Genomic DNA, 20,658 nt, shown 5'->3' on the forward strand with positions numbered 1-20,658 from the left:
CTGTCACATGACACATAAAATACCAAAGACATCATATAAAAGTCCAGAAAATACCACAATATCACATTGCTGCTCTGCTTGCGCTAGTCCCTGCCGAGAAAACAGAGTCCCTGGAGTGTGCACACACAGTACACACACACCTGCAGGGTTCCATCGCTGAACAAGATCGGCAGGAGGGGAGGTTAGGATGAGAGCAAAGGGGAGGAGAAACACAGAGGCCAGGGGGAGTCAACTCTTGCAGACAGCTCACTACACAGAGAGGTTCATATCTAGGTGACACTTGAGTAGCTGTGTTGTCCTGTACTGCGCTGTGCTGTGCTGTGCTGTGTGACAGTCAGAACAACGAGGGTTGGACGCAGTCCCACCCCCAACAGCCTGTTTAATTTCAGCTTAAATATGTCAGATAAGTCGTATTTTATTGTATTAAACTGCATTAAAGTGTAACCTATTGTGGTGAAACCCATCTGAACCTAAGATGGGGACAAAATAATTGAAACATCTTACAGATCAACGCCTTTCTTGCATGATTTAAAGAAAAATCAAATAAAAACATCACATGTAGTATTTACTGCAGGGCTTTTAGGTTGCATTACAATGTACATGTGTTCATAATAGCATGGCATGCTTCCAGTTGTCACACCAAGAGGAGAACTGGTTTAGTTAAACAGTCTCTGTAATGACCTCCGGCAAAACAACCGCCAACCAGGATACACAGGGAAAAAAAGGACACAGATATGAGCAATATCCTGGAAGCAAACTTCAGCAGGTTGCCCTTCTGAGGTGACATTGATTCAAGTTCGTAGACAGACTACAACATTCTGGTGGTGGCGCGTTTGTTCAATTGCATCAGCGTGAATTAGATTAAACTCTGCCCTATCAGATAGAATCCAGTTAGCTGAAGGGTTCATGTTTGCCCATTTCTCTGCTGCACACATCAGTCACACACACCGCTCGTGACGTGAGACACGGAGCAATATCGTAAAACTGCTTCTGTTTACACTGGATAACAGGAGTAATATTTAATAGTGCTGGTCTTTAATTCAATGAGAGCCCTTAGTAAGGAAAACAGTTTTTATTACACCAATAAGACCCCTGTTCTTTGAGCAAACAGCACACATGGCTGTGAAATCAATGTTACTATCGCTTGCACCTGCTTTGACATTTCATTTAGTCATTAAACAGCAGGGTGGTGTGAGAGGGGACGGTGATCGCTGAGTAAACATGTACTTACCTTAACAAGGATGGAGATCCTGTGTGCATGTGCACAACCTGCGTAAGATCTCTGATTTCACTGGCTTCACACCTCCTCAACTCAACTGCAGACTAATGTAGCATGCCAACTTGTGGGCTACATGTTACTGCACAAAAACCTGGCGTGCAGGGAACAATTTCTGAACGATGAGCTGCAGGACTGAGAAAATGTGAGCACAGGAGGGAGTGGAAAAGCTGAATGATGAGACCGACCACTAATCACTACTGAAATTCCCTTTTAGCTCATTTCAATTGATCCACATTTGGGCTCCACTCTGCTGACTGTCGAGTGTCAGCTGAGGTTTCGGTGGCCCCTCCAGCTGTGTGCGACTTTGTGTGGCTACGTATGTGTGTGCGTTGCTGTGTTTGTCTGTGGCCACGCCTGTTTGTGTCCATGTGTTTGTCAACTCATGCGTGTTTAAGTTTGTTTTTGTCAGCCTACTTAGCCTGAAGAACTAACAGGAGTGCATATCACTATTATTCATAAGATATTGTTTGTTAGCCTACAGATTAGAGAAGTGAGGGTGTGATGAGAAGACTGCAAATTTTAATTTCCACACTCACAGTGTTGTAAAAACATGATTAGACATATTTTGCATTGTTAAAGGCGTCCATCTTTTACTTATATTTCTACTTACTTCATCTTGAATGTTTACTTTTCTTGGATTCTCTATTGAGCATGGAGGCATGCAAGAAAAATAGTTTTCTTCATAAATTTACCGTAGCACAGGGTGAGTAACTGATACACAAATTATTATTTTGTGGGTGCACGGGTTAAGACTTTAAAACACAAGTGGATTGTGTAAATATCTATTACTTATAGCACTTCTTGTGTTTATCGTCAACTAATTTATGAGAGACTTCATTACAATGAAAAGGTCTGCTGCGTGAAAGGTTTGTTTTTGTCCAATGACTCATCATAAAAGACGATAACTGCTGCAATCCATTCATGATTCTTTCATAAAACAACTATAGAAATGTCACTGTGTAAGACACAGAGTTAAACAGCTGCTCCAGTCAAACTGAGAGAAAACACAAAATGAGAATTGTGTTAAATCAGATAAACACAGTGCTCATTTCTTATTTTCTGCAGTTTTCCAGAATCCAATTTGTAAGGGTGTGAATTCTACACCCTTACAAATTGGATTATGGGAAAACTGCATGTAAGGAATGTTCAGTGTACACAAACTAAGTGGATTCCAGTTCAAACCACTCTCCATATCCTTGTTCTTTACCTATATTTAATATTAATGATGGCAGCTGCACCAGTCATAATCAGTGATCGGAAGAGAAGTTAGGCTGCCTTAACTCAAATCCAACTGCCCATCTGAAGTAGATTTGGGAGCAAGATATTGGTGTGCCGATACCTGACAACAGATGGGGCCATATCGTTGACTTAGTCCATTCTTCCTCTTTGTGTGCCAGGCATGGCTTATTACAGTGTAAGGTTCTCTTCAGGGTTTATTACACAAATGCCTGACTTTCAAAAATCTTCCCAGACACCAGTGACACTTGCAATAGGTGCAAACGGTCATCTGCTTATCATACTCACGTGCTCCTGCTCAACTTCCACTAACTTCTGGCATCAAATAATTAACACACTCGAGACAGTTTTGGCATGAACCTTATCCTCCCCACCACCTACAGCACCGAACTTCCCATTGATAAAAGGGCGTCTTTTGGTTTTCACAACTCTTTTAGCTAGGCACCTCATCTTTAAGTGGAGGTACACTCTTCCACCCTGACACAATGGCTGGCTTAAAGAGATCCTAAACCACCTCAAACCTGAAAAGATTAGATTGTCCCTTGGAGACACTGGTAAATCCTTTGACAAGCCCCTAACATGTCATTGTACACTGCCCATAAATCTGGTAAAAAATTAATAAAAAAGATTTGTGAAAGAAAGACAAATTAAACATTAAAATGTTGATTAACCAATTTCCTTCAGTGAAGATTTCTAGTGTGACCCTATTTAGCAACGCTGTCTCACTCCCAACTCGCCAAATACTGACGTTTGGTCAGTGGCCCTGGGCGTTAGACACTAATCCATTCTTAAGTGGCAGTAGACACACCAGGTGGCAGCAATTTTCAATGCTCCAGGCAACTATCAGAGTATAAAGAGCAAGAAAGTCCATACAGGGCGGGTAGGAGCGGAGATGGAATGGTCAAACAAACTCCGGACTTTCCCCCGGGAGCCCACTGTTCATTTCCCGTGTGAAACCAAAACTCAATGGAGTTATTTTAATAACAACATAGTGTCCTATACTATGTTGACGCATGTCACATGACATCAGTAACAAACTTACTTATTTTAGACCAAACCTAACCACATGTTTTTGTTGCCTGAAACTAAGTAAACCTAAAAACAAATGTTTCATCTACACTAATTGGAAAAGAGAGCTGCACGTTTCCTGTGGAAACTGAGGTATATTTTGAAAAGACACTATGAGCATCAATCGAGAGGCTGACCTTGTGCATCCAAAATTGACGCAGAATGTCATATTTTGACATTTAGAGCCACTTGATATTCGCCGAGTTGGAAGTGAGAATGTGTTACATTCAGTGTGTGTAATATTTTGGCAGATTACGTCAGCCTTTCTTCTGAAAACAAGGCTTGAAAAAGTTCTATGCCTGTCCTGTGTGTCATGTCTAAAAGTTTTATTTTGAAACTCTTACACTTCATTCTTTAAGGTTGACCAATCTATAAGCAACTTTCTGATCACATATTGACAGGAAATTTGCTCCCTCTGTGCATAATTGTTAGGGAGAGATATAAAGTAATTGCTAGTTAGCAGAGACGAGAAAAATACGGTCTAATGTGAGCTGGCTGATGTATGCTTTTTTGGGGTTGTATGTACAAAAATCTGTAATCACTATTTGTTTCTCTGGGACTGCGGATGAGGAAGTATTATGCTGTTGGAGAGAAGAATGTCTTTTTCCAGGCCAAATGACCCTCTTCTTTCCTCTTCTTTGCCTTTTATAGTTGAGGATTACCCTGCTCACTCACGCTCCTCGGTCCCGGGTTACATAATTGACTTGAGCCTGGGATACTGGAAACTGGCTGTCTTTCAGTCACACACACCGGGGTCGGTCAAAACATATGTGCACATACAAGCACTTAACACACACGCACAAATATCATAAATACCATGTGCATGGACGTGAAGAAGAACAAGACTTTCCCACGCATTCAAATGCAGCAGCAGGCCCTCCCTCACTTTCAAACACAAGACCTTTGTCAGGTCAGTTTCCAGGGTTCGTTCCTACTGAGCAGCAGATGAAGATGTAAATTAGTTCATAAAACACAGAACCATACTGGGACACACACATCCACATGCTCAGGGAGTTCTATATATAGTCATCCACATCCACCATCTGCCAAATTGAGTTACACAAAGAATTTAACACATGGCCTAATGGACCGAGCATCCACCTAATAAATGACGGCCTAAAGCCTCTGCCAAATGGTGGATATTAATGTGTGTGTGTGTGTGTGTGTGTGTGTGTGTTAGAGAGAGTGTGCTGACCCGAGGGTGGATGACTACCCTCAGTGAGGGAATACTGAGGCCCTGCGGAGTAAACGCGAGGGAAGGAGGTGAGAGAGGGGTAAGGGCTGTCCCCGGGTTATCGGCAATCTTAATAAGAGGTATTTAGAGCGCTGCGTGTTTGACTCCGTGTGTGTGTGTGTGTGTGTGTGTGTGTGTGTGTGTGTGTGTGTGTGTGCGCGTGTATGTGTGTTTGTGTGTCTCTTTAAAAAGGAACTTAGTCAGGGAGTTCCCTAAATGTAATGAGGTAGAGGGGCCAGGCTGACGCATTGGCACAATTAACCAAACCCTGAAGCTGGGACACAGCTTTGTGGTCGAAACCTCAGCGTATCTGTATCACAACCACTTTTATTTGCATCAGGTGCACAAGAATTTACCAAGTTATTTGGGAAAGAGAAATTACAGGAGAGTGGAACAAACTAAAATTTCAGGTAGAGAACAAACTGTATCAGCAAAGCAGTTCTTCGGTCTGTCCGATGATTGTTAAAAGTCATTGGGTCTGTCAGGCTGGAGAAATGTTTGCAGCAATGTTACCAAAATATTTAAGACCCATCAAATCTGAATTTCAGACAATTCAAGACTTTTTAAGGCCTTATATTAAGAAAACTTCATCAAAAGACATTTTAAGACTTCTTAAGGACCTGTACATGGCCTGTTTTTTCTCTGGTGTATAGCTCAATGTTACGGATAGTGCAGAAAACAGGTTAGTGAACAGCAGAAAGCAGCATGGAGGAGTGGTAACTTCTCTTTTGTATCTATTCATTTAGTCTTCCCAGAGGACAGGAAAAATCAAAATAAGATCTCTTATGCAGCCTATTTCTCCTAGACATAACTGAGGTCAAAATGAAATCAATATGAGATTTGGTCAATTTTCTTATACTTCTATAATTCATCTCCTGTGGAAAAGCTTTCCTCTTGTGTCAGCCCAATCCTTATTTAAGATCTTGAGATGCTTTTTTTCATCTCTCACTGCAGTTATCTTTATTTGTCTGAAATAATCGCTCTTTAGATAACAGCAAGATCCAAAAGAAAAGTTGCACAATGCCTGCACAATGCCAGAAATTTATTTCAATGATCAAATTAAAGTCTCAAATCATTTTCAAGTCTCTCATTTTCTCCTGAGGGGGCATTTGGGAGAAACATATTAGACTTCAGTTATCTCCAAATCAGATGCTGATTTATTTCTTGTAAGACAAAAGAAAGACTTTCGGGAGCAGCAACATTTTCCTCTGGGTCACTTCCAAACTCAGTGCCGACTAAATTCTAAATGATGTTCGAACGCTGCTTGGAAAGAGATGGACAGGTTTTTTTGGAGGTGCATCACTATATCGTACAGAAAAAGAGGCTTAAATTAGCGCATCCACCTGGGTGTCATATTCCCATCACTGTTGATCAGAGCCGATCAAAGCTGGAGCTGATGAATACCCATGACTACAGAAGAGGCATTTGTCCTGGGACTGAATGCCGATTGTAACCTTTCCCACTGAGGACTAAATCCAGATGTTAGTGGGTGTCAGTGTTTTTTTTGTCCGGTGGGAAAGGGGCTTTGCTGTGATGTTTTAAGTCGCTTTGTGTGGGGAAGGGGAGTCTAAAATATCACTAGAAACCTTCAGTCTTTGTACACTGATGAACACGTGTAACTGAAACCACCAAATGGATTATGGAAAAGACCATTTTTCATGAGGTGATGGTGAGGAGATGGTATCTGCGTCTGGTTAATAATAGAAACATCCCACCGGAATACTGGTATTAGAGACTCAAAACTCTATGGAGTTGATTTTAAACAGTGTTTGGACATACCATGGGTAGGAAATATCTTTAAAAAATAAGACTGATGTGGATGTGACTTAAGTGCAAGCCTGTGTAAACGGCAGTACAAATTCATCTCAATCACTTCTGAGGTTAACTCACCTTTCCTTTCTTTCACTTCTCTTTTGATCTAAGCTCTTGCTCCGAGTATTGAAAATGTTTTTCTCTGAACACCAGCATAAGTTAATTGGCAGAAACCAGGCTTGAATATTGTACAGTTTAAAGAAGTGTTTCACTCCTGGAAAGATGGTCTTTTCATAAAACTGGGCTGTCTGTGCAGTAGAAAGATGAAACACTTTTCACATTGGTGTTTCATGACCCGAGAAAGCAGAGAAAAAGAGCTGCGGCATTTGCTTTCACTCAAGAGATAGAATATCTACAACTACTTAAATGCACTGCGCCCCACAGGACTAATATCCTCCCACTGGTGGGTGACGTAATGAAAGTTGCTCTTCCGAAAACAACGGCTGGTGACAAATGATCTTGCGTAATAGTTAAACAGTAAGTTAAAATACGTTGCTAAAATATCTTAGGTTGGAAACAGACAATGCAGTAACAGAATCTTGGTTAATATTTGGTTTTCTTTTTTTATCTGCTTCTATACTCTTTGTGTCTGTGGTGGTGGGCATACAAAAATACAAGCACAATTTGTAGTTCGAGCAGCAACCCTAGGGCCAGCAAAAGTTTGAGTGATAAGCAGGGAGATCTGGGGGCTGGCAAAATGGTGGGAAGTTTACCATAGTTTAGTTTATTTGAGAGGACAGTGTGCAAAGACATTAATCTTTTACAAGACATGAAAACATAGTTGCACCAGATTTAGCGATCATAAATTTCCATCTGTAGGCCTACACATAACAAGTAGACGCAATAAATTAACGTAAAATTCAAGGTGCAATGCAGACAACAGAAAATCCATGTGCCCAACATAATATAAGCAGTATGTTCACACTGCATAGCACAAAATACAATACAGAAAATACGGTGGCTACCTTATAAAGTGACCAGGTTATTGGTGCTGATGCCTTACATAAAACTGTAAGTGCACACTGCACGGTACAGAACACAATATAGAATGCACAATAATGTTCATTTACACATACTACCCACACTGTTATAACACAAAGCTGGTTGAAAATTGGCAAAGTATGTCTTAGATATAGAGCAGTTCACATTAGCACTGTGTCATTTTCCTGCTCAGCTGGGCCCTCGCAGAATCAGTTCATACTGAAGAAGGCTATTTGACATCCATGCTACAATATTCCTGGAGGCACCTGAGGACACGGCGAGTATCTACGTAACGTAACAGGAGGCTTAGTCTAATCTTAGCATAAATGGATTGATGTTCCCCTTGGAGGTGATGAAGGTAGGCGCAGGGAAACCTACAAAAGCTGGTTAATTTGGGCATGGGAGTTAGGTAACTGGCCTTTGCAGAGTGATGCCCGCAGAGTGAAAACAGCAAATTATCCCAAAATTACTATGTTACATCACAGACACTGTGCTGCACAGCGCTGTGCCGCATTGTGCTGCGTGTGTGACGGTCTCATTTCGACCAGATTAGGAGGTCGAAGGTTTGGTTTGCCCAGCTACACATACCCTGCTGAGGGCTCTCGGGGGCCAGGTTTGCCCAAACATGGTCAAAAACACTGAAGACACACACACACACACACACACACAACATATTCCAGTTGACCTATGTGAAGTGCTCGAGAAGCCTCAGAAGTTGATTTGAAAAGGATTCAATTTTCCTCAGATAAACTCAATACACTTGGAGTTCACTGTTTGTGCTGGCTGCTGCAAAATGGCCCCACAGGGCACCTGAGACAGCACCCAAAGGAGATTAAACTGTTCCGAATGAATGGATACTCAATAATACAAACTGCATTTTGGAGGAAAATTGTCAAATCCGAAATGCTAGCTTAAACCTATTCTGCTGCTGCCCACCTCAGAGGGGGACACGGGGGAACCCAGCAGAGGAAGATGGGCAAGAAATGAGCAAAAAATAGAAGCTTGAGAGTTTGAGATAAGAGGGACTGGGCAGCAGGAGGACAGTGGGAGGGTGTGGGGGTTGCACAAAAGTATGGGATTTCTCCCATTGACCAAATAAGTACCTATTAAAAGAGAATTTGTGCCCAGCTGAGCTGCCGATAAGGCAGCCAGGAGAAAGGAGCTGTGGAAATAGAACATGTCCATATAGAGAGGGGAGCTGTGGAGAGAGGGAGCAGGAAGGGGGCAGGGGTTAAATGCTTCCCCAGAGTGTGTGCTTTCCACTGGCGTAAGCCCAGTGAAGAGTCCCCGAGTCCCCGCTGACTGACAGAGCCTAAGGGCCTACTGTGAGCATGATTGAGCACAGGCAGCTGAACTATTGCCCAAGAAATTACAGTTTTTAAATCGGTTCCACATTCAAGTGCCATGTTTACCAATGTTTGGAAACACTAATGATGAGAGGCTGGAGATTCTTCATCAGGCTTTACAGCCTCAGTCAGCATCAGTCTTTTCCAGGCGGCGAGGTTTTGACTGCCAGACTGACAGAGAGAAGAGAGAAGACGGAGACCGAAAGAGGAAAACCTGTCTTGACAAACACCCCACAGATGTTGCTCCTCTCTGACACCACTGGTCTCCATAGCAACCCTGCTGGCCAGTAATAGCCTCCAGCTCGCCTGGCTGCAGCGGCGTCATAAACACACACACAGACACATGCACCATACACACACACACAAAACAGCAAATTTCAGCCTCTGAATGGGATTCCAGTGTGTATTTTTAGAGACAGAGGGACTCACTAGCCCACCCAGCCCCACCACCCCCTTAGGCCTGACCAGAGAAGACACGAAACTTAACAGAGACCATCTAACGCCATCACTAAAAGCCCTGGACACACACACACACACACAAACAGCCATAAAAACAAATCCACCAAGTCCCTCGATCCCAGTAAACAAGCCCTGTAATTGGTGATAACAGATAGCTGGGACTTTTACATTAGAGCTGGCTTGTGTTTTTGCTACCCAGGTACGTGCGAAAAGCACTTACTGATTCGTCTGCTGAATATTAAGATGTACGCTCGTTTAAACATGGAAAAGAGTAATAAAAATTATCTTAACACTTTGTGAGGCACCGTCATGAATACAGAGGATAGCCCTCTGTTACCAGTGCTCTTGAGTTCCCACAAATTCTGCACAATATAGATTTCATTTAGAATTGAAGCCTATTGTCAACAGGTGTCCTTGGCTGCTAGGATACACTCTGTTATCGTACAAACTTGATTGTTTCCCCCAAACTCTGATAGATCCATCTTTGATCATTTCTTACACTTGTCACATCTCATACTTGCTTCCATCTGGATGGAGACTTTTCCTCCTTAATTGCAGCACTAAACGTTACAGATCATCCTTTGTCCCGTCTGCTATTGCTTATCTTGACCAGCAGTGACCACTTATTGTCCATGATTTACCCCCGACAGTGATGTTTTACTCAGAACTACGGACTGTATCCCAATTTGCCCCTTGGGGACACTAAAGTTTTACCTTACCTTAACTTACCTCTTCCTAACATACAGCGAGCAAGTGAACTCTGGCGGATGGAGTGTGAAAAATTGTCCTGATATACTATGAGGGAAGCAACATTTAGGGAGCCTATCAAGCCCTGATAAAGCCTCGGACAAGCTTGCTGTTGCTCTGAAAATAGACTGGAGGTGTGCAAAGGTTCACAAAAAAACAGAAAAAAAAGAAAGAGCATGGGCAAGCAGTTTTTCAAGCAAGTGACACATTGCTTAGTCTATTCGCTGACACACAAGCAGGTCAGCACTTGGGGAAAAACTGAAATAATGTTATATGTGTTTGTTCGTATGAGGTCAAGTATGGAAGAGATGTGAGACCTGCCTCAGTGGGTGAATGAAGATTTCTCCTTAACTACTGTATCCTAGTAAACTAAATATATAAGTATAACAAGACTAGGGCTGACAAGACAATTAGCCGATTAATCACCAGCATGTTTATATTAATTTAATTATTAAATGATATATTTTGGGCGGGGCAACACAATGGTTTGAGCTGAAGGTGTGAGAAAGAATAGTATCAGTAACATTGTTAACACTGTGCTAAAAATATGCTAAAAATATGTTTTAAACTGAACTGAATTGATATGCAACAGGTGCGGGGTTGCTGGAAGGCCAGCTGGCTTGTAGTGAGACAGCAACTGTTGTCTCTTGTTCGGCAATATTACAAGGTGTGTCACAGAGAAATCTGAAAATGGCTATTTGTGATGTAATTTAAACTGTCAAGCTGCTCTGTGATCATTCAATAAGGCGTGCAAACAAGATTTTTGAAGGGAGAGCCAGAGCAACAACATTCTGCCACATCAAGAGATAACAGTTAATTCTGTTGTATTTTAGGCCCTAATGTACCATATGGTTTAACATTAAAGGGATCTTACAGTATTCTGCTCATTTCCAGGTTCAGACTTGTATTTTGGGTTTCCAAGACACTGCAGTTTCCTCATACTGTTTGTGCTGGAACACCTGTAGTCTGTCTAAGTTTTAGTGCCTGTCCCTTTAAGCACCCCCTGCCGGAAAAGCCCTGCTTTGATTGGTCAGCATTTCCAGATCTCTCCCTCTAGAAATGAAACATCTGCAACCAACATTACACGTTTCCCTGACATAAGCATGCAGCTACATGTAGCAGTGTACCTACAGCTGGGGGAATGACTTTAAGAGTATAGCTACACATTGTACCGTGAATAAATACCAATAAAAGCTTTTAAACCAATATCTTCAGACACATTCTAGCTTGAATTTGATCTGAAAATCTGGGAGAAATGAACCATTTCAACAACCAAAATTCATGTATCCCTTACATTAGCATGTAGCTACATGTAGCAGTGTACTTGCAGCCAGGGAATGACTGTAAAGCAGTACAGCTGCCCTTTCTACTGTGAAAAATCCCCAATAACAGCTTGTAAACACAACCAGACATGTTCCAGCAGGAATATGATCTGAAATCTGGGAGACATTAACCATATCAGCAACCAAAATTACATGTTCCCTTACATTAGCATGTAGCTTAATGTAGCAATGTAATTGTAGCCAGGGAATGGCTGCACTTTCTTTCTGTAAAAAAAAAAAAAATCACTAATAAAATCATGCAAACCAAAATCTACTCAACCAGACATGTTCCAGCAGGAATATGACCCGAAATCTGGGAGACACTGACAACATCTGCAACCAAGATTACATGTTGCCCTGGGGTTAGCATGTAGCTACATGTAGCAGTGAACTTGCAGCTGGGAAATGACTGTAAGGTAGTGCAGTGGCTCTTTCTACCTTGAAAAAACCCACCAATACCAGCTTATAAACACAACCAGACATGTTCCAGCATGAATATGATCTGAAATCTGGGAGAAATTAATCATATCAGCAACCAACATTACATGTTTCCCTTACATTAGCATTAGCTATGTACCGATGTAATCACAGCAGGGGAATGACTGTAATTTCCTTCTGTGAAAAATCACTTATAAAAATTTCTCACACAACCAGACAGGTTCCTGCAGGAATATGACCAGATTTGGGTATAACGCGCTACAAAGTCACGCGTACTTTGATTACTTTTTGCAGTAATGAGTAACCTAACGCGTTAGTTTGCTGTTTGAGTAATCAAAGTGGAGTAGGACTCGCTGACAGACATATTTCAGACTCAGGACTTGAATTATGCCTGGTTCATGCTACACGCTGGTACTCACCAATTATCCCCGGTCGTCCTTCACGGCGTGTGTGATGTCATCGGGTTATTCTTGTCCTGTTTTTATTACTTTCACTATTATTTGAGTCACTGTGTCTGTTCATGTGCCAGCCGACATGTTGTTGTAGTCACCTAAAAGCGTCAGCAGATGGCAGGAGCTACACTTGAGGCGCCATTATGTAAACTATCAAGCTACTGTATCTTCCACAGGAAGTTCTGACAAATGTTTCAGAATAAAAGTCTATTTAGAAAATGGAGGGATTCTCTCAGCTGAGGTTATAAGGGGCTTTTAATTTGAAACAAGTGTTGAGTTTGAAATGGCGGTGCAATATGTTAACTTTACAAAAAAAGTAAATATATAAACACACAGAGGGATTAATAAATAACGACCATCTATAATGTAGTCTGTTTCAAATGAAGCTGGGAGCCTCTGCAGTTGTGGTGAGTAAAAGCCCCGCCGCTATTTGTTAATGTTATTACTTTATGTCCGACCATGAGGATGTGCCATTGTTTGCTAGCTTGATGCTAATGACAGTAACGTTAACTCAGCGGGTTGACAAAGTGCCTCTGCTGTTTCACACCATCATTTCCCCCTTTTACTCTGTGTGGTAACATCCCTAGAGGAAATATTAAAAATGCTGGGGTGTTGCTGTCATACAGTTGTCTACAGCAGCAGATCGTTGTGTGTTTCTACTGGTCAAAGTGACGGCTGTGATGGGAGAACTGGATCTCAGTGAAGGGCAAGTGGTCCATAACTTTAATTTTGGAGACAAAAAAAAATGTAGGCTTAGCGCCCTGTGGTCCATTGCCCAGTAGGAAATGTAGAATACTCAAAAGTACTTTAAAAGTGCTTGAGTTACTTTTCTCAGGGAGTAACGTTGGAAGTACTTTAAAAGTAATTGAGTTACTTTACTCAGGGAGTAATGCAGTAAAGCAACTGGTTACTTTTTTAGAAAGTAACGCAGTAACGTACTTTGATTACTTTTAAAGTAACCCTTACCCAACACTGAATATGACCCGAAATTGGGGAAACACTGACAACATCTGCAACCAAGATTACATGCTTCCCTGATGTTACCATGCAGCTACATGTAGCAGTGTAGTCTATGTAATGTTAACACTTGCAGTGCCTGGAGCAGATGACCATATAAAGAAACCGGTTACACTTGTAGCCACAGTAGATGGAAACATGTTGGAAACAGAATATTCAGAACGGTCTGAAGCCTCTGGTTACTTCTACGTATGTTTACCTCATATTTGAAACATTTAATATGGATAGGTACCCTTATACTTGTTGGACTATTCTGACACAGTCTACATCATACATCCAGACAAAAACAACACACTCACTGTCCCCATCAGCTGTATATATAATGTATATGCCTATCATGTGCTATAAACCCCGCCGACTTCACACAATGTCTCTCCGTGTACATTAACAGGAAATGATGCTCCATTCCACAAAGGTGACAGCAATTTGCAGTTCAAGGCAGGGAGTGAACTGATGATTACATAAAGGATTTGAAAACACTGAAAGCCTCTAAACTGTATATGTGGGAGGTGAATCTGAGTGCACTTACCAGGTGGCAGACAGAGGGACAGAAAATCGAGGGGAGGGGAAACACTGGAGGACAGCACTGGACCACTCTGAAAAAGAAGGCAAAAAGAAAGAGAGAGAGCAAGGAAAGTGAGGAATAAAAAAAGGGCAAAAATAAATAAATTAGTGAAGTGTAATGTGCAGATATCCACTCTGCTGCTGATTTCATTATTCAGCTTCATCTTGTACACTTACAGTAATATTACAGATGCTTGTAATGCCTTCAGGGAGACACTGACACACAAACACGTCTCTGCACAAGAACACGCACAACACACACCAGGGTGTAATCACTCGCCCCCCTCGCGCTCCTCATCCTATTTGACTTGTGCAGAATTTTAATCATTCCTCTGGCTTCTGCTTAATAAACTTTTAATAGGAACCTGCTTCCCTTAAGAAAGGCTCCCTTCGTCAGAGAGATTGGTGGAAATGAGCTGGCAAATTAGACAAACGGCACCACCTCCGCATCTGCTCTGCTGTAGCTTTTGAGCGCTGGGTACAGTATGTCACTGAGGATGAAGAGACTCTACGAAAAGCTTCAAATGTAAATGTGAAGCAGAGATCGTGTCACAGGGACAGACAGGGAGAAGGAGCGAAACAGGAACAAAGCTATAGATGGGAAGGAGGATAATCCTCCACTTGGCAGGCCACTGTATATCCTTATGTCCTCGCCGAGAGCAAGACAAATTCCTTAACATTTCCTGTGCTTAGCAGTGACTGTGACTCTGCTTGTGTCTCTCGTCACCTCATCATCCCAGCTCCATCTTGCTTTGCCTGGTGCAGGAGAGGAACTGTGGCGGTAATGGTTTCTATATACAGACACTTTGCAAGATAAACTTTGCCAGATAAGCACAGACACGGCAGGATAGAGTTCAACAGCTAAGTGAGGAAAAGTTGCTGTTCTGCAGATTGTATTTACATCTGGGATTGTCCTAGTTTTTTAATGTTGATTTTTGTAAACAAAGTAAAAATAATGTTTCCAGTGACTGGGCCCTTTGTTCCGTTTTGCAGAAGGCTTATCAAACTGTAGATCTTTTGGATATATTTGGAAGACGATGAAACACAGAACAACGGTCTAAATTAACCTTTAACATTCACTATGTTTGTATTTGGACCACAATACTGTACCAAACCTCTGATCCCATACTGTTGCTACCATTCTGCTTCTCTGTCTGTGACAAGAGTATGCTCTGCGCTGAGAGAATGTGGTGCAATGAATAACCGAACTGTATATATATTCCAACAGCTCAGTTAATGAACAGCCCATCTCCGAAAATACAAAATCAAATCGTGGCGGGGGATGTTTTAATCGTGGCAGGCCACCACGAATAAATGAATGTGTGGTAAACCCTGCATCATTACATGAAACAGTGGTTTCTCGGTTTAAAAAGTTAACGATCCAGTGAGCACTGTGGCGTGACTAACAATTACCCAATCAGCACCACAGGAAGGACTAACACCATTGTCAAGCATTGTCAAGCTGTGTGCCAGAACCAATAAGGAGTAAAGACAACAGCGGCAAAAGCTATTGACAAGACAGTTGCTGCTGTCCAGGCTGCTCTAAATTGACATGTCTTCTTGGTATCAGTCGATGTTTTACTTTGCTCTGCTCCACTCATAAAACCTGGCAAAACCAATATGTTGACACAGCTACACATCCTCATGGACTTAAAATGAAAGTTTAAAATGACATTATATTCAGGAGGATAAGTTGGTCACTAGTGACTGATTAGGAAAAACAGAATCAGGAAGAACATCGGGCTTCAAAGCCAATATGACCCAGTGACCAAAATGTGGAATTACACCTCTGCATTCGTCACGTGATGCCATTGGGCTCAAAAGGGCTTCTTTCTATGACTTATATTGTAAACGAGACGTCTGTAAATCAGTGGATACTTTTTTTTTTTGAGCACCACAACCACTGTAAGATGACTCGTTTCCCCATAAGAATTTGATCTATTCAGTCCAGTAACATTTCGACAGTCTAGAAGAGCCTCACAATGAAATAATCTTATACCCATTTCAGTTAGTCGAGGGCTAAACCACTCGGCTGGCGGAAGTCTGTCGTGCTCTTGCTCTATAGGCCCCACGATGCGGAAGATCTGGGTAATTTTTTACCCAGGAAGTCAAACTTTTTTGGCTTCATGCACCACTGAGCTAGCCTGGAAATCCAGACCCACATCTAGAAAGATTTAGGGTCTGGCTATGAGTAATGCAAATGGCCCAACTCGAGGGGCGGCACCAAGCATGCATTTGAAAATATCACTGCACGCAACTGGATAACACTACGACCAATCAAAACAATACACGGGGTGACGTATCCAGAGCGCTACCAGTGGAGCTAACTCGTTTCTGGTTGGCAAACAGCAAAAACGTCCTTCTTGCAAAGGAAAGACTCGAGCGCCGTCTTCTGTTCCTCTTTTAGACAAAAAGCCAAGTCTAACTCGTTCATTGTAGCGGCCAAAGCCGTTTCAAACAACTGGTGTTCACCCGTAGCCATCTTGCAATGTTTACTGACTGATTCCGGACTTCGTCGTTGCAGCGCTGTCGTCATCTGTTTAGCTCGCCTCTGGCCCGCCTATATCAGATACACTGATGTGATTGTTGCAGCTCGGCTCCAAGGGCATGGGTAATGAGCATCATTACTGATTGCCAGAGTGACTCGCTGAGCAAATTCAAATTATGTTTTCGCGAGAACTCTGGATTTCCAGGGTACCACTGAGCAACTTTCCAAGGAATTAATGGGGCCCTGCTTCCTACGCTGTATCAGGTTCTCTTTATACATCCATGGAACGTCACCACTTTACAACTCTGTCTGATATCAGGCAACCACATGACTGTAAATATATACCAATTTAAATATGATTTCAATTTTATGTCTTCTCTTGCTTTTAAGGGCATTTTGGAAACCCAAACACACGCATGCAATATTGCTTTCCAACAATGCATGTTAACAATGTTATCCTGGAAACATTTCCCACTCTGTCATTTCCATTGTTTGGTAATTCACACAGGCTCTCTGTCTATTACTTCCTGTATGGCCATTTCCTGGAGGCTGTGTCCTCCCCAGAGGAACCATCTGTATAACTATCCAAATCACATCTACACCCACAATAAAGAAAGTAGTACAAAGGATATAAATATACCATGTTAAACATTAAGGCTAAATGCTAATGGGACACTGATGATTACTTGGACTATGCATAATAATAATAATAATAATAATAATAATAATAATAATAATAATAATATAAACACATGCTGTTTCAGTTTCCTTGGAGTGTACTGTGTATTTCTGAGGTAAAAAGCATTTCTTAGCAACCAACTGCCTCCTTGTGTGAAACAGAAATTGGTCCAATGGGCTCATATTAGGCTTTCTTTGTGGGTTTGAAAAGTGTGTAATGATCTAACAATGCTGTAAACTGAAATAACAGCGCCTCTCTGCTGCTGTGAATCGCTAATATGAAGGGCAGCAAGACATCTCATTACGGTGTACACAAGGAATATATAATGTTTTGGAGAGCAGACTTCCACAGAAAATTATTCATTTCAGGAGGGACTTCAATACAGAAAAGGAAAATCAATTAGTAATCAAAAGCTGATTTAAAGAGTCAATATTTCTGCAACAGGTAATCTCCCTTTGATTGACTAAATATTGACCCTGCTCCATCCATTTTCATTTTGGAGTCATCTGCCTTTTATCTATCTATCCATCTCTCTCTCTTCCTCTCTGTTCTCTCCTCTCCTCTACATGTGGATGGGCCTCTCCCACAGTGGCAGCTTATGTGGATCAAATATTCTACATGTCAAGTGGCCTCATGGCCGAGAGCTGTTCACAGGCCTCTTCAGCCAGGGGAGAGGATCCGAGGGTATGCTCTACACCAAAAAAGGGAAGCCGTGTCTCATACAGGGACCAGTATTTATGTTCTGATGAGTGTTTTGGTGAGAATCCAGAAGAAGACACAAATAGACAGCTACAGTAAATAGATAACAGACAGATAAGTACACAAAACAAAGTCAAAATTTAAATACAAAAATGTATCTGACAAGTAACCAATGAAACAAATTAAATTAAATTAAACAAACCAAAATAAAACAAGATAAAATAAAATAAAATAAATGAGGAAACTCAACAAAAACAGACAGAAACACGAGCTGAAAGCTCCATGACTGACTCTACTGGCTGGATCCCCTCAGGCAGGTGTTTAGCCTGAGGGCCCTCACAGCAAAGGCACAAAGTCTCTGAAGTCAGTCTGAACTGAGGGACAGCTGGCGTCTTTAAAGTAATAGTAAAAAACTGAACTAAATTCTTCGACATACAGCAGCCTATGCAGCACTTAAACACGATTCATGGCTCTAACTACTTTTAAAAGCCAGGTGGCTCAATTTTGGACAGTGCAGACTAGAGCTTTGATAGGGCCCCGAAAATCAAGCCCAACCCTACATAAATCCACATACTTTCTATCCAAATCCAGCCAAAGCCACAGCAGCAGTTTTGGGCCCAAGATCAATTCAAAACCCAAATTTAAACCTTGAATTTTTAAATACTAAAACATGTATTACAAGCTAAGAACCGACATGTTTCCTTGCACCACTCGTCCTGCTTCTCTTCCTTCTGTTACTCAAACAGTATGTCGTTAGCTCTGCGTCTCATGCACGACAGGTTTGGCAGAGCGTGCTGCACCCTTTTGTGCAACTCTGTCTTTGAGCGTGCGCAGCGTTCGACAGAGATGCAGCATGCAGATGATGATCTCTGCTCTCTGATGTATTTTACAAACACCTCTCCCCATGGGGAAGCAAAGGCAAACACTGTCAACCAAGTCACCTTGCAGCCCCACTGCAATACAACTCTTGCCATTTATGCACAAGAACTGCCAGTTTTATGCATCTCCTTGTGCAGTGCAGAGTTTGTGCATGGTATGTGAGCTAATGACCCCCTAGTTCTAATGTTTGGCGGTTTAAACCGAATTCTAAATCTTAACATTGTCATTGGTTTAAATGGGTTGATGGTAACACAGTCCATAGATACCTCATCACATTTCACAGACTATAAGGTCTGCATTAAAGAAAAAGAAAAAGATAAAGACAAAACACTGGGAAATTGGCGCAAACCCAACCTCATTCAAGCCTGAGGAAATTTTGAGAAATTACAGGTCGACCTGGCCTGAACCCAGCGGGTCATGTTGGGCCCACTGGGTTCGTGCAGAGAGTCAAAGCTCAAATGCAGACGAGCCTGTCTAAATCTTTTTGATTAAAGTGGAAATAGTTTTTTGCTTTCACTTATCATTATGAAGTAAATGTTGATTGCACAAAGTAATGGCTGTAGAATAATGACGCCATCAGTGCTCCCTGTCATTATGGGATTCTTTCTGCCACAGGGTACGATCTCCCGGGAAACTGAAAGCTCAATTTACGGCACAAAAGAAGTGCGTCAACCATTGTTTTGCCCTGTAGCTATCTGTAGCAATCCCCAATTACCAAAGAGTATCAATGTAAGGTCTTTGCAGTCACCATCCCCAGTAGCAGAACACCAGAAGTAATTCTTAACATCACCAGACAAAAGAAAAACAGCCCTGTTGCGAGAGTCGGAGGAAAACAGAAAGCAATCTGGTTGTCTTTGCAACAGCAGCACCAGAGTTTCTATTTTAAGACAAGTGAGAAAAAAAATAGTTAACAACCTGTCAAAGCTAACAGTTTTATTTAAAATAACAAGGTTTTGGTTATCCTCCATCCTCTATCCATCAAAACAAGACTGAACTAATCTAGCAAGCATCTCTGAGATGTTGCCCAGTGGAAATATGGGTATGAGTTATATTACACAATTACTGTCAATTCTGTTGGTCGATTTTTAAAGTCGGAGTAAAGTAAAATCTCAGATTTACGTCTAAACACATTATACATGTTAGAAAACACTTGGTGAAAATGTGAAAAGACTAGGAACTACGTAGTACTGAATTGGAGTTAGGTCCTTAGACCCTGTACACATGCCGCATTTTCGTGGCCCCCCAATTCACTGTTTTCAATGTAGATGTGCAGCAGGCACGCGCAAATGCCAGAGTGATGCCATCAAGCGTGCACGTGTTCCCGAGTGCCTATTCTTCAGGGCACGATGTCTGTGCTGCCAGTATAGGCCACAACATAAACAGCGTTCAACTTTGGGAACACAGAAGCCTGCACCGCTTATCATGTGACAAGGGACAACCAATCACAGCCGACAGATATCATTCTCTTCTTCTGTAAATATCAGTCTGTGAATATGAAAAAGACGTTGATCATTTTAGTGCAGAGCTGCCAGAGCTTTACATCCCCACAGACAACAGGCCTACACTCAAACAGCGCCTGGTGCACTCACGATTTCAGGTAAATAGGCTATGATACGCTGCTTTTTGAGGTTGCCTACTAGTAACCTCAGACGCAATCTGCCTCCACGCTCTTGAAGGCTGGCACAGAAAAGGCACGAAAGTAGCACCAGCACCTAACCTCACGTTATCCAGGCAGTTATAGACATGGCATTTGTACACCCTCTTAAACTGTTTTTCACCATTTCTGTGTCCAGAATCTTTTTGGGCGGGGCTAAGAACCTGCTCAATGCCGCAATGGGGCAACTCTTAACATAAGCCCCGCCCCCACATTATATAAAAACTAGAGCTGCTGAGTTTTGTTGTTGCTTGAAAAAAATTTACCAATCTGTTGCAGACTGAGAAGAACTGCGTTGATTTTC

The 20,658-nt window shown here is 41.9% G+C and overlaps 1 protein-coding gene across 2 annotated transcripts in view; it reads right to left on the minus strand.

Moving 5' to 3' along the window:
* The window catches only part of LOC125897181 (1-phosphatidylinositol 4,5-bisphosphate phosphodiesterase beta-4-like), a 146,496-nt gene that overhangs the window by 98,780 nt on the left and 27,058 nt on the right, over positions 1 to 20,658 (minus strand). For both annotated transcript variants that reach the window (XM_049590297.1, XM_049590296.1), the window contains exon 3: positions 13,921 to 13,987. The gene's annotated coding sequence lies outside the window, so the exon portion shown is untranslated. The remainder of the gene's footprint in view (positions 1 to 13,920; positions 13,988 to 20,658) is intronic.

This window comes from Epinephelus fuscoguttatus, linkage group LG11 (assembly GCF_011397635.1).
Source record: "Epinephelus fuscoguttatus linkage group LG11, E.fuscoguttatus.final_Chr_v1".
Classification (NCBI taxonomy): Eukaryota; Metazoa; Chordata; class Actinopteri; order Perciformes; family Serranidae; genus Epinephelus; species Epinephelus fuscoguttatus.